The sequence below is a fragment of the Prionailurus bengalensis genome, chromosome B4, assembly GCF_016509475.1.
Source record: "Prionailurus bengalensis isolate Pbe53 chromosome B4, Fcat_Pben_1.1_paternal_pri, whole genome shotgun sequence".
Lineage (NCBI taxonomy): Eukaryota > Metazoa > Chordata > Mammalia > Carnivora > Felidae > Prionailurus > Prionailurus bengalensis.
Window position 1 is genome coordinate 111,635,752 of NC_057358.1, and position 13,236 is coordinate 111,648,987.

Below are 13,236 nucleotides of genomic sequence, written 5' to 3' on the forward strand. Positions count from 1 at the left end.
AAACCTTTCATTTCCATTAAAATAAAGGAGAGCCATCCATTTTAGAATTTAGCAACACAGAGATAATATAGGTAGTATTACCACCTGCTGCCTGGCAGATAGTAAGTGCTTGTTAAGAGTTAGATTCTTACACCTCTGTCTCCTGACCCTTTCAAGGTTTGAGTCAAGACCTTTCATCAGAGAAGGCAGAGGGAGGCAGGCCAGACAACAGCACTGTGATATCTTAGCTTCTGCAGCCCCACAGACTCAGTCCGAATCTCACGAGAGGGGACACAGGAAGAAACTGTTTTATGGTCAGGTCTGGTGAGACATCTGGCATAGGCCACACTGCTTGGGCAGCCAGGAGGCTAAGTGGGAATCAGAGTGACAAAGGAGGGGGCTCCTACCCAGGTCTGCATGGACAAGAGCATGACCTTGTCACAGTGAAGATTTCAGAGACCTTACTCTACTGGCTTGTGAATTATTTAATTCAATTGGATGATTAAAATCAGTAGTTCTTAACTAGGACACCCTCCCCCACCTCACATTTGGCAATGTCTAGGGACGCTTATGGTTGTTACAGCTAGGGGTATGGTACTTTTGGCATCTGGTAGACTGGGCTCAGGGGTGCTGATAAACACCCGGCTATGAACAGGACAAGCCCCATGTCAATAGCACTGAGGCTGAGAAACCTCGATTTAAATGAAAGCACTTAGCACATACATGCTTTGTAAATGTTGATTCACCCTTACGGCCTGATCTCCTGGTGTTCACAAGGTTTCAGATAATTAGCAATCCCTAAATGTACCATATATAGCAAAGTTTCTTCATTATAAGACATACTTTTTATTTTAAAAATCATGGTTTTAGGATAGTAGTTACACTTGCGGTGAGCATAGCATAATGTATGGAGAAGTTGAATCACTATGTTGTGCACCTGAAAAATAATGTAATACTGTGTGTCAACTATACTCAGAAAATAATAATGATCACTGTTTTAGTTTTTGAATTCACTTGAGATGGGATAATTTATATATTTTCCCTCTAAGTAGCTGTTACCAAATGATGGTGGGGGTCAGCTAATGACATCTTAAACTACAAAAAAAAAAAAAAAAAGCAGTATGCTGTATACATTTCTAAGGTTCTATGCTTCAATTTCCGGTATTAGATCAGAAGTTCTTGAGATAGAGCCTGGGGTCATGAAACAGCAATCTATTCATATATCCACTGATTCATCATCACTAATTACATAATCGTTAGTTGACTTTTCTCCTGGTGCTGCTGACAAATACCGATGTCGAATTCTGCACACGCTAATCTTTCTTCTGTGATGAATATACAAAACAAGAAAGAAATCAGAAACATCCACTTTGCTAGAGATCCTGGAGAGCAAGTTGATCAATTCCTTCCACGAAGAGATGGGAAACCAGGGCTCCAGGAAGGCTCATTGGACACGCCCAACTCTGTGAGTGACCCAGTCAAGCCCACAAGCCGATGGTCAGGAATTCCAGTCCAGGAATAACCACAAGTGTGTAATCTTTATTCATGATGAGCTCAGCAAGAGGTTACCACTTTTTATTCATCTGATGAGACTCAGTGACATTCTTTACGGGACAGAATTTTGGTCCCCAGACTATATTCCACAAACATTATTGATTGAGCACACCTCCAGGCTCCAGGAAGTATATTAGGTATTAAACATACAACGATAAGTAAAAATGGGTACAAGGGTAGGAAACTTACTTACCTTCTAAACCCAAGCAGATAACAAGGATGGGGGCAGGGGGTAGACCACAGGGTTGCCAGATACAGTATGAGGCGCCGTAAATGAATTGCATGAACTACATAGGACATACTTACACTAAGAATAATAAAATCAATGTTTATCTGCACTTCACCTTTAAACTAGACATCTTGCATTTTTATCTGCTAAATCTAGCAACTCTAGCGAGCTGGTAATCTGGGCGAAGTGGAAAGTGCAGGCCTCTTCTAAAGGGGGAGCTGCTGCACAGCATCTCGGGAATGGTTTCCATGAGACATGCAGCCCCAAGGTTAGCAATCATTGGAATTATTATGATAAGCTAGAAATCAAAGATTTCAGTTAAAATGTCCCTAATTTTAAAAGTTGTATGCTGGGGGCACCTGGGTGGCTGAGTCAGTTAAGCATCTGACTTCGGCCCAGGTCACGACCTCACAGTTCGTGGGTTCAAACGCCACATTGGACTCTGTGCTGACAGCTTGGAGCCTCGAACCTGCTTGGATTCTCTGTTCCCCTCTCTGTCCGCCCCTCACTCCCTTGAGTTCTCTCTTGCTCTGTCTCTCAAAAATGAAGATAAATATTTTTTATTAAAGTTGTATGCTGATTTGGAAATTTTTAAAGATTTATGTGGGGAAAAAAATAATTTCTGTAGCTTGTGATGGTATTTAAGTGAGGCCTAGCGAAGACCTCTCTTTCCCACCAGAAAAGAGAAGCAGCTGAATGCTACAGGTTTGTGACCTGTAGATGAAAGTCAAACGTCAGCTATGATACTGACGATACAACAATGAAGGATTTGGCTTAAGGGTACAGCCAAACAGGGCTGCTAGCAGGCTCCTCAACTGAACTAAGCCTCCTCTTCCCCCACCCAGCTTTTCCCCCCAACAAGGCAGAGTTTACCCTACAGCCAAGAGAGCAAACAAGAACATTCCCACTTTGCAGACAGAAGGATGTGAAGAGAGGGGAGAGTGGCAGAGACTGAGCTGAGTGGGCTCCCCCACTCTCTTCCCAACTCTCGGGAAAACTCTACCCCCACTCCTCACCCCCCTCGAGCCTACCGCCACCCCAGGACAAGGAAAACAAAAGGGGAGAGGCCAGGACTATTCCTCCAAGGCAGCCCCTCCTTCTATGGAAACAGGAACTGGAGAATAAGTTCTCCAGGTCCCTCGGCCAGTTGACTCTGGTCCACGAGTTTCCAGTTCTGTCCACCCGACTCGATCACTGACTTTCAAAGTTTACAGTTCGGTAGAAGAATTGGTGTAATAGAGTACACTGATGTACTACCAACACTTTAACGCACATCTGTGTGTGATCTGTCTCCACCCCAGTTCTACCTGGAGCAAGGTGCATATAAAGGTTAGGATGCTGCCGAGGGAGACTTCCCACCCTTTCTGTCTCCGTTTCTGCTGAGGCCCCAAGACAAGAGATGGTAGGCACCCCACATTCTAATGGGAAGGGCTGGAACACCTATGCAGGACTTGGAAAGAAGACGCAATAAACCAGTTGTGTGTCTAGAGGCTGAGTTTGGAAATAAGAGGATTTTTGTGGAGAGAGAGTCAGTGTGTTTGTTCCTCAGCCCCCCTTCCCACCTATCAGGAGAGGGTAAGGATATCTCTCCCTGCATTCAAGCCTACTGAGAGGAGATTAGAGTATCTTCCAGATATGTACCTCTTGGGATCTGCTGAGCACAATGATGTCCTGTGACACATGCCTGTGAAAGCAAAAGGCGAGAGGCTGTGGTTGGCCAGTTGCTCTGTGGGCACAGACCAGGCTGCCCTGAGCAGATTCTCCCCACTGGGGGCAAGGATACAAAAGCATGTTTCCAGGACCAGATGTGACCTGTGGGGGAGAGAGAGCAGGCCTGCAGCGTGACAAAGCCTGAAGCGAAGCCATGAACCCAGTAAGAGGATGGACTGCCGGCGTCCCAGGAGCTGGAGAGGCCATGAGGGTGACATGCGGAGACAAATGCACTGTTCACGTCACAGGGAGCACAGCTGAACGGTCCCAGCAAGGTCCTCTGAGAACCCACAGTAGTGCCCGTGAAAATAGTTCTCTTGGGGCTCAAACCCAGGGAAAGTTCGTATTAAACATTTAAAGAGCAGGATCCAGCACCGTATTACTTTCGAGTAAGTTCTTCCTTGTTTCATCCCTCTCCTCCCGCCAGTGCTTTAACTCAGAAGGAGCCGGAGACCTCGCAGCAGATGCGAATAGAATCCACCATCCCCTGTGTTACATGGGGAAACATTCCACTTCCCCATCCCGCACCCATTGCAGCTCCTAGGGGCTGGAGTTTGCGGAGGAGATAGGCTTCATGTTGAATGAATCACAGAGGTTGATCCATCACATCGAAATGGATATTTTAATTATCAAAATAGAACTATTTTGCAATGAGAAGGAACTAGAAGATATTTTCTCATCAGTAAGACAATAGATAAGTCATAGAGCCCCCCACCCCCACCCCACCTTGCACCCTACCAATATTTCACCCAGGGACAGGTGAAGAAGTAACCTTTAGGGTGGTTTTGAATGAGCAGAAGAAAAGGAGTAAGATGTTTTCTAATTGCACCCGGTGAATTCTGCTTTTGTGTCAACACAAATGCTACAGATAGTTTTAGTTTGTAACACTGAAACCAAACGGGCGTAACAGATTCGGAAACAGTTCGATCAAAGCCACAGCTCTGTGTCTCAGGGGTTCTCTTGACTCTGCCCTCCCTCCCTGCTAGCTTCTTCCTCACAATAGCATTCTTCTTGGCTACAGGATGGCTGCCAGTAACACCTGTAACTACATGCTCCCTCTTCACTCTAACGGGGAAAGGGTCATTTCCTGAAACCAAAAAAACCCAAAACTCCTGCATTTCCTGTGGAGTAGGACACCTGTGAAGAAATCCCCACATTTAGGGAAGTGGCATGTACTGGTTGGATTAGGTCGATATTAATTCATCCAGTCAACGCTGATGAGGGAGCTAAGGCAAGATGACACCCGCAACACCCCCTACCCTCTACCTGACCCTGCACCCCCCCCCCCCACCCAGCTCCTTACAGCAGTGGGATACTTGACCTTCCTCAGGCACTCCCAGCCACCCAAGAACAAAGGAAAAGGGAAAACAAATAATTAACTCCTGGAGATCACAGTCCTGCAGGACACGAGTCTCCATCAGTTTACCAACACTTTAGTAAATTACAAGAAAAAGACAATCTTATCGATAGCCTAATCTCTAGAAACCTTATAGACTCAGTTTCCTACATCACCCTCCCCTCCATAGTGATGTGGGGAACAAAGGCAAGAAGGAAATGGCAGGTGAAATTAAATGTCTGTATAACTGGCAGCTCCCTGACAAATACTTGAAGCAAATACACAGCATACCTATTCTCCGGGAACTTCCTACTGTTTTCATGTTAATGCCTTATTAGAGGGAAAATAGCCTCAGTTTGACAATAGCAAGGCCTCTGGTATTTTCTGAGTCCTCTTTAGCATATCAAAGTCCTTTTGGGGGCCTCCCTTTTGCCTTTCCCTCCCCCAACTCCAAAGTATATAATCAGTTACCCTTCACAACCCCAGTGCAGCTCTTTCTGCCCACAGGTCCTATCCCGGTGCTTTAATAAAATCACTGTTTTGCACCAAAGACATCTCAAGAATTCTTTCTTGGCCATCAGCTCTGACTCCCCCAAAACTCCAAAACCCCATCAAATGCCAAATAATTAAACTATGCAGGATCCTCCACAGACTCTAGAGAAAAGGTAAATCCAACCAAAATGCAAGGCCATTACCCAATAGGATAGAAATGGCAGGATGCCAGTGAGATTGAGGGAAAAACTATGCACCACAGGGGATAAGGAAGGACTAAATACAAGACAAGGCCATTTAATCATGGCCTTTAAAGAGGAAGAGGGACTGGGATCAGGTAGGGGCCAGGACGAAAAGCGAATTGTAAGGGGTGGGGGGGGGGCGGACACGAAGTATGTAGGGGCATTGCAGATGGACAAATTAACGTGAGAATCCTGGGACAGTAAGCAACATGATTATAGCACAGAAACTATAAGTAGTTGGTTGTTGGAACGGGGCGTACTGGGGAAGCGAGGCAGAGAAGAGACTGCTGAGCCAAGGAACTTGGACACAGTGTGCACGGAATCTGGCAGGAAGCAGATGACACACTCAACGGAGGAGAGCTTACTGAAGGGACGATTTACAATGGTGTGTGTAGGCAGGATTGAGGGTAATAGCTCATGTGGTGCTGTGCCCTAGGGCTAGCAACAGCAGGGAGCCCTTTCCATCCCTGGGTCTGAAGAGGTAGTGAAGCCAACACTAAGACCCAGAGATCTTAGAGTCTGCTTGGTAGGAGCTGTGGTCTTTGGTGGAAGGGTATTGTTGACTCTAAGCAAACTTAGCTAGGAGGGATCTGGGGAAATAATACCCCAGTCTCTCTCTCTTCTTCCTCAGTGCTGTTGATTTCCATTGGTTAAAATAAACTGGAAGTCAGGGGGCAAGGTAGCCCACAGATGCAGTCTATAGAGGTCAGCATCTTGGGGCCCAGAACAGAGTGGAAAGGACTGGAGAGCAGATCCAGAGGGACAAACAGAAAACACCCAGCACAGAAGGAGGCAGTTGGAACACCCAGAAAATACCAGAAAACATCCTCTGGGGCCAGGGAGGTCATTGAAAGTTTCAAAGTCGGAGCACTGCTGGCCTCTAGAGGGAGCCCAAGGATTTCTTTTCCTCCATCCCCTCTGCTGAGAAGGAACATCCGCAGAGTCTGAGGACCAGACTCCAAGGAAGGAGCTCTCCGCAGGAAGGGAACTAGGAGGTGTAAGGAGATTGCTCCTGGGACAGGAAATTTCCCCCTTTGTGCTTCGATTGGCTACATTTGGGTTGATTTCTAATAATAACATGGGAAATAATCAAAGCTAACACTAAGCGTTCACCGTGTGCCAAGTTCATGACTCTCCTTTTAGTACACCAACTCTTGGGGGTAACACCAGGGTCACTGCCATTTTATAGATCAGGAGACCGAGAGAGCCTGGATTTGAATCCATATTACACTGGATGGCTCTCTACTCTTCTGTCATCCTGTTCTGCTGGTTTATCAGCTGGAGCAGAGGTTGCCCTTACTTAGAAAACCCAGGGCAGGGTCCACAGACAAGGAGACCTGAAAAGAGAGGAAACTTTCTGTGTTAGGATTTGTCTGTATTTAACAATTTTAAAAACACGATTAATGATGAGCACTGGCTACTGAAAAAGAATGCCGTGAGAGACAGCTGTTATCTTCCATTGATAGGGGATGGTGCTAGAACAGGGTTCTCGTGCCTGGAATGTCCCTCCAGCAGGAGCATCTGAGCAGGACTCGGAGGTCCTGAGTGTAGTCACAGACTAAGGTAACTAGCTGGCCCAGTTTGTTCAGGACTGTCCCGATTTTAACATTGAAGTCCCACATCCCAGGAAAGCCCTCAGTCTTGGGCCCAAGCCAATTTGCTTCACAAAGCTTTTCTCCCTTACAACACCTTTTTAAAAATAAGCAAATAAATAAACTATGAACTCTGACCAGTAGAGGTTATTGGTTTCGGTTTTCGTAGCTCAGCCAATTTCAGCCTGTGAAAATGCACAGTGCTCTGTCCCACTGCAATATGCCAGCCTTATATCCCCAAAGTTCTCCTTCACCCCACAACAGCTGACTGCATCGCCCTCTCCTTTCTCAGCGATTTCCCGTGCTATATCCATCGAAGTCTTAGCAGGGAACAGATGGCACCCTCAAAAGGGTTTAACTGAAAAGCATTTCGTGCAGGGATTATTTACAGAGGCATGATCAGAGTTAATGGAAGCAACAAGATCTCGGGAGACACCCAGGGATTAGCCCTCACCTCTGGAGACCTGCAGGGACAGGTAGGGAATGCTGTTCCCAGCCTGGTAAGAGGTGGAGCCTGGGGCTGGGATTCGGGGCCTGTGCTGAACTGTGGAGAGAGCAGGAAGAGTGAGGAGGAAGGAGTAAAAATCCCTGACCTTGCTGCCCTCCTCCTGCACGCTGGCCTCTCACCAGTGCCTCGTTGCCAGAGGACAAGGAAAAGCCAGTGAAACGGACAAGTTTAGTAGCGGTCGGCCTCCCAGGCCACAGAGTGCGGCAGGAAAAGGCAGAGAAGAGAGCCGAGAATAACCAGCCAGGCCACCCTGTTGTCACTTAGTTTCCATCCTAGTCCTTTACGTAGCTGAAGAAACTCAGCTTCCCAACACAAGAAAAATAACAAAATCTCATCCACTACTGAGTCACTGAGGGGTGTCAGAGTTCAGTCATTCTCCTTCCTGGAACCTAAACTGTCCACAGCAGTCACCGCCGGGATGTGAAGCAGTAAGAAAAGAGAGAAAGAGAAATAATTCCAAAAAGACAGGTCTAAACTGATCGTCTCAACTTCCTTCTCCCACCACTGATCCCAAGATCCCCTTGCTCTCAACCAGCACGGCAGCAGGGAAGATGCTCTTACCTGATGGGGTGAGCCAGACCTGCGCTCCCACAGGACTCAGGTGCTTAGTGGTTCTGCCTTTATTGAGTTGCTGCTGCTTTCCATTGCCCACTGCGACTAGAGTGCCATCAATCCATGAGCTCTACACAATGTCCCTATTTCGCAGCAACAATCCAATTTCTCCTTGATAAGCAGAATCGATCCCACTGCCCCATATGCACACCAAATGCACTGTCCTTGGTCGGTGGCATGAACGGGCTGAAATGTCCAGGGGGCATTCTCCGTGTTGTCTGGTGGAAACAATCCCCTCTGTTTGGCAGGAGGATAGACCTCAGACTAACTAGATACAATGTTTCGGGGACAGGAAGAAAGTATTCTTGAAGCGGGTTGTTAAGTATAACTGAGGGAAGCCACTTCCACCTTCACGCCTGGGTTTCCAGAACAATCTACACTCTCTATTAACACTGACTTGATCACTTAACGGAAGATACCCCAACCTCACAAGATGTTGTCTCTCAGCTGGAGCCACAACTGAGACTTCAGTGGCTATTTCATTATTCCATCAAGCCAGCTGCTTCCAAGTGGTGTAAGAACAATGAATTCCATCGTGCGAACCCAATGCCACGGCCCTTTCACTGCAACCAGTTCTTCAGTCAGAGGAAATGATGTGCGTGATACTGTGAGAAAGCAAGAATGTCCTGTCTCCCTTAAGGTCCTTCTAGAGGGACTGAGGATCAAATTGACATGAGACAGACTAACAGGAGAAAATCCAATTCAATTTCATATGTACAGGGAATTCATACAGACATGGAAATTTCAAAGACAGGCAAAATAAGATATATATGTCATTTTGAACTAAGGAAAAGGGAGCAAGGATCTGGGATTTCAAAGAGAAGGAATGCAATCCACAGGAAGATGAAAAAGAGTAAATATTTGGTAAACAAATGCTTGCTGGGCCGGTCTGGCTAGGTTCTTCCCTGATTCCCTTAACTAGTTTGTAGTATAATGTAGTTTTTCATGGTGATATCTCTTTTCCTGGAGCAGGTCCTCTATCTAAATTCTTTTTTAGGTAGTTGTGGGGGACATAAAGTGATCTTCTTGAATCTGCTAGGTTTTCATGGCTTTTTAACTCAAAATAGTCTTCATGGCAAAGTTGTCCATCTTGGGGCAGCCTGCCCCCAGTCCCTACAATACCATGGATGTGAGAAGGCAGTTTATCAACCATATCTGGTGGCACTGGTGAAGTATCATGGACAGTAAAGGGAAATCAGTCTCCAGAATATGCAGCTATGTCTTCCCATGAAGACAAATTGTTGCCCCTTCTATAATGGGACAGTCTAAAGCAATCAACCTGGATGGCTGGTGTCCCCCAGGAAATGGTGCCCAATAAGGGCGCAGTGTTGGCTGCTGTCTTAGGAAGTTGGGCACTCAGCAGCAGCAGAAGTCAGATCACCTGTGGTAAGAGGAAGTCCGCGTTTTTATTCCCATTTATTGCCTCTCTCTGTTTCCAAGGCCACTTCGTACATGGGCCATTTGTGCAAGCATAGAGATGGCCAGAGAGGAGGCTCACCGACAACCACATATGAGTCATATTGACCACCTCCTTATTTTATCCTTCTCCACAGTCGGATGTCCTCTGGGGAACATTTACATGGGGCTCAAATAGCTTCAAAGACTGCCGGCCTTCTCAGAAGTCCATGATATAATTTCTCTTTAGGTGATCTTAGCAACAATCTTCCAGTCACATTTAAAAACTACCAAGTCCCTGGTAGTTTTAGGGATTTAGACCAACGCATCAGCCATGGCGCATGAATCAGTGTATTTCAGGAAACCTCGATTATCTCTTCTTTCACGTCAAGTGGCCAACCAGAAATGATGCCTGAAGTTCTGTCCATTGGGAGATCTCCCTCTGACTTGTGGAGCCTACTTCATACAGATGTACCCTTAAGCCAGACAGCGTCCCCTGTCGTCTCATTAATTGGTCCTGGGGAATTCCCAGGGAGGCCAGAGGAATGGTTTGAGGGAAAGGCGGGAAGTAGCTGGAAGTCTGAGTCATGGGCTTCTGCAGGGAATAGAGGTGCTGAGAATACAGCTGGGTTGTGATGGACAAAGAATAACAGCTCACCCACACATGTGCAACTTCTTTACTCTGAAGTTTAAATGGAGTGATTCTTCAGCAAGCTTCTTACTTTCTGCGAGAAAATCTTTACCATTATAACAGCATCAGTATCACAAGCCAGTAAGGCAATAAAGAAATATCTTAGCACTCGACATATATTTCTGATGAATAACATTTCACAGTCCTTCCTAAATGTACATGAGGTAAAGGAAGATGCATCTAATACCTATGTTTAATTGATTTTTCCCAGAAAGTGTATCTTGAAATGTGAGCCTCTGATAAATTCCTTATGGGTATACTTTCTAAGACAAGTTCCATTTTTGTATTTTCTTAGTGAGGGGAAAAATCAGGTTAATTCTATAAGATTAGTTTCATAGAAGCATTATTGAAAGCATTTAAATCCCAATGCAGAATTTTTTTTTAATGTTTTATTTATCTCTGAGAGGGAGGAGGAGAGAGAGAGAGCACATGCGAGCAAGAAGGAGAGGGACAGAGAGAGAGAGAGAGAGAGAGAGAGGACGAGGATACAAAAGGGGGTCTGCACTGACAGCAGTAAGCCTGAGCTCGACATGGGGTTTGAACCCGTGAACCATGAGAATGTGACCTGAGCCGAAGTCAGACGCTCAACAGATTGAGCCACCCAGGCGCCCCCCAGTATGGCATCTTTAAAATAAAATGTGCTCAGACCAACCTGGAATGTTAGAATTCAGGAAGGGAAGCATGAGGGAGCATCTCAGGGCTGGTATTGTTTTATCCTCCTTAGGGTATTGGTCCCGTGGGAGACTTCATTTTGTGAAATTACAATAAGCTGTGCACTTACGACAGATGTACTTTTCTATCTGTATATTGTATTTCAGTGAGAAGGAAAAAATGACACGTGTTTTATATGATGGTGACCTGCTTGCAAGTTTCCATGAACTAGAAACAATATTAGAAAATTTCATGAAATGCTGCCCAATTCAGGCTAAACAGCCCTTCAAAATCATTTACTGAAAGCCTGCAGCGCAAGGAACGGCATTAGACACAGACCGCAGTCTTGTGAGCAGGGGGACGTGTCTACGTACAATGAATTCACAAAGCAAAGATTTATTGATCACCTATGACATAGCAGACACTAGTCTAGCCACCTGAGATGACAGGAAATACCGGCAAAAGTCCTCTCCCTGTGGAACTGACCCTGGTGAGAGGAGGCTGACAGCAATAAATAGATTGCCCTGAACGCTGAGTAGAAGTCACCCTTTTGTGAGAGATAGTTACAAGCGTGAGGGAAATCCCCATTTGTAAGGGTGTCTCCTTCTCAGTACCAGGAAAAGGAGGATGACTAAAGCTCTAGAAACTCTTATCAATGGAGAAGGTGTGGACTTAAATCTGCATAACAACCATATGCTTGTTTACTGAGCTGTTGCCTGAAAACCTGGTTCTCCCGCCCAACATCTTCTTTTGTCTTTAGCTAGAGATGGTGTATTAGGTGGCAGCTTGGGCCATTTTAAGGAGTTACTTAGTTCTCCTGGAGCTCACTCCTGTACACAGGAAGTATACATGCTATTAAACATCTGTTTGTTTTTCTCCTGTCTTCTCTTATTACAGGGAGTCTCAGCCAAGAACCTGGAAGAGAAGAAGGAAAATTATTTTCCCTCCTCTCCGAGAGCTAAGAAGCCGGTGTGATTAGGGCGAGGTGAGCAAAGGGGAAAGGAGGTCAGGGAATTAATGAAAGGAAAGGTCATCAGAAGCCTCAGTGGATACTGGTTTTTACTTTCAGTGAAATGCGGCACCGTTGCAGGAATTTGAGCAGGGCGTGGGGTAAGCTAAGTTACATTTTCAAAGGATCTGGCTGCCATTTTGAGAAGAGACTGCTGGGGAGAAGGATAGTAGCCGGGAGGTTATTCAGGAGGCTGCTGCAATGATCCAGGTGAAAAATGGTTGTGGCTCGGACCAGGCTGGTAGCAGTGGATTGCAAATAACTGTCAGAATATGGGTATATTTTGAAAATTTGAGCCCACGGGACTTGTTGACGGATTGGATGTGAGAGTCCAGAAAAGAGAGGGGTCAAGCACATTGTTGAGGCTTAGGGCTCCAACAAGGGTGATGCTGTCCTCCGCTCAGGTGAGGAAGACTGTGGATAGAGAAGGCCTGGGGAGGAAGATTAGCGGGTCTGTGTTGGGCACATCAGTTTTGAAGTGTCGATTAAATATCCTAATGGAGGGGCGGCTGGGTGGCTCAGTCAGTTAAGCAGCCGACTTCCCTGTTCACGGGTTTGAGCTGTGCACTGGGCTCCCTGCTATCAGCACAGAGCCCTCTTCAGATCCTCTGTCTCGCTCTATCTCTCTGGCCCGCCCCCCCCAAAAATAAACAAACATTAAAAAAAAAACCACACACACACACATCCTAATGAAGAGGTCAAATAGGCAGTTAAATATATGTGAATTTTAGAGTCCATGATGAATGTGTGGATGCCAATGTAAATTTCAGATTAATAGGCAGAGATTGTATTTATAAGATGGGATGAAATAGCCAAAAAGAAAGCATAAAATAAAGATGGAGCCAACAATTAAAGCCTGGAGAACTCCTAAGAGAGAGAGAGACCCAGCAATGGAGAAAAAAGGAACAGCCCATTGTGTCCTAGGGTACTCTGACCCTGCCACAGGACTAGTTGACTTAACACCACTTACCACTGTAATAATTACCTCCCAGGAAAAATAAATCCAAGGACATTTTTCCAGTTTCTATGCCAACTCATGATCATGAGTAATTGCACAGTGACTGGGACATAGTAAGGGCTTCCTAATTATTGCAAATTGTTGAATGAATTATTTCAGGGCTCTGGGTATTGGCCAAATCTCTTGAGACTTGAGCCCTTAGTAGAAAATTCTTGAATTATAAATACATTTAGACATTCTCCCCCTATATCTCCTCCAGGCACATAAGGGACTAGATG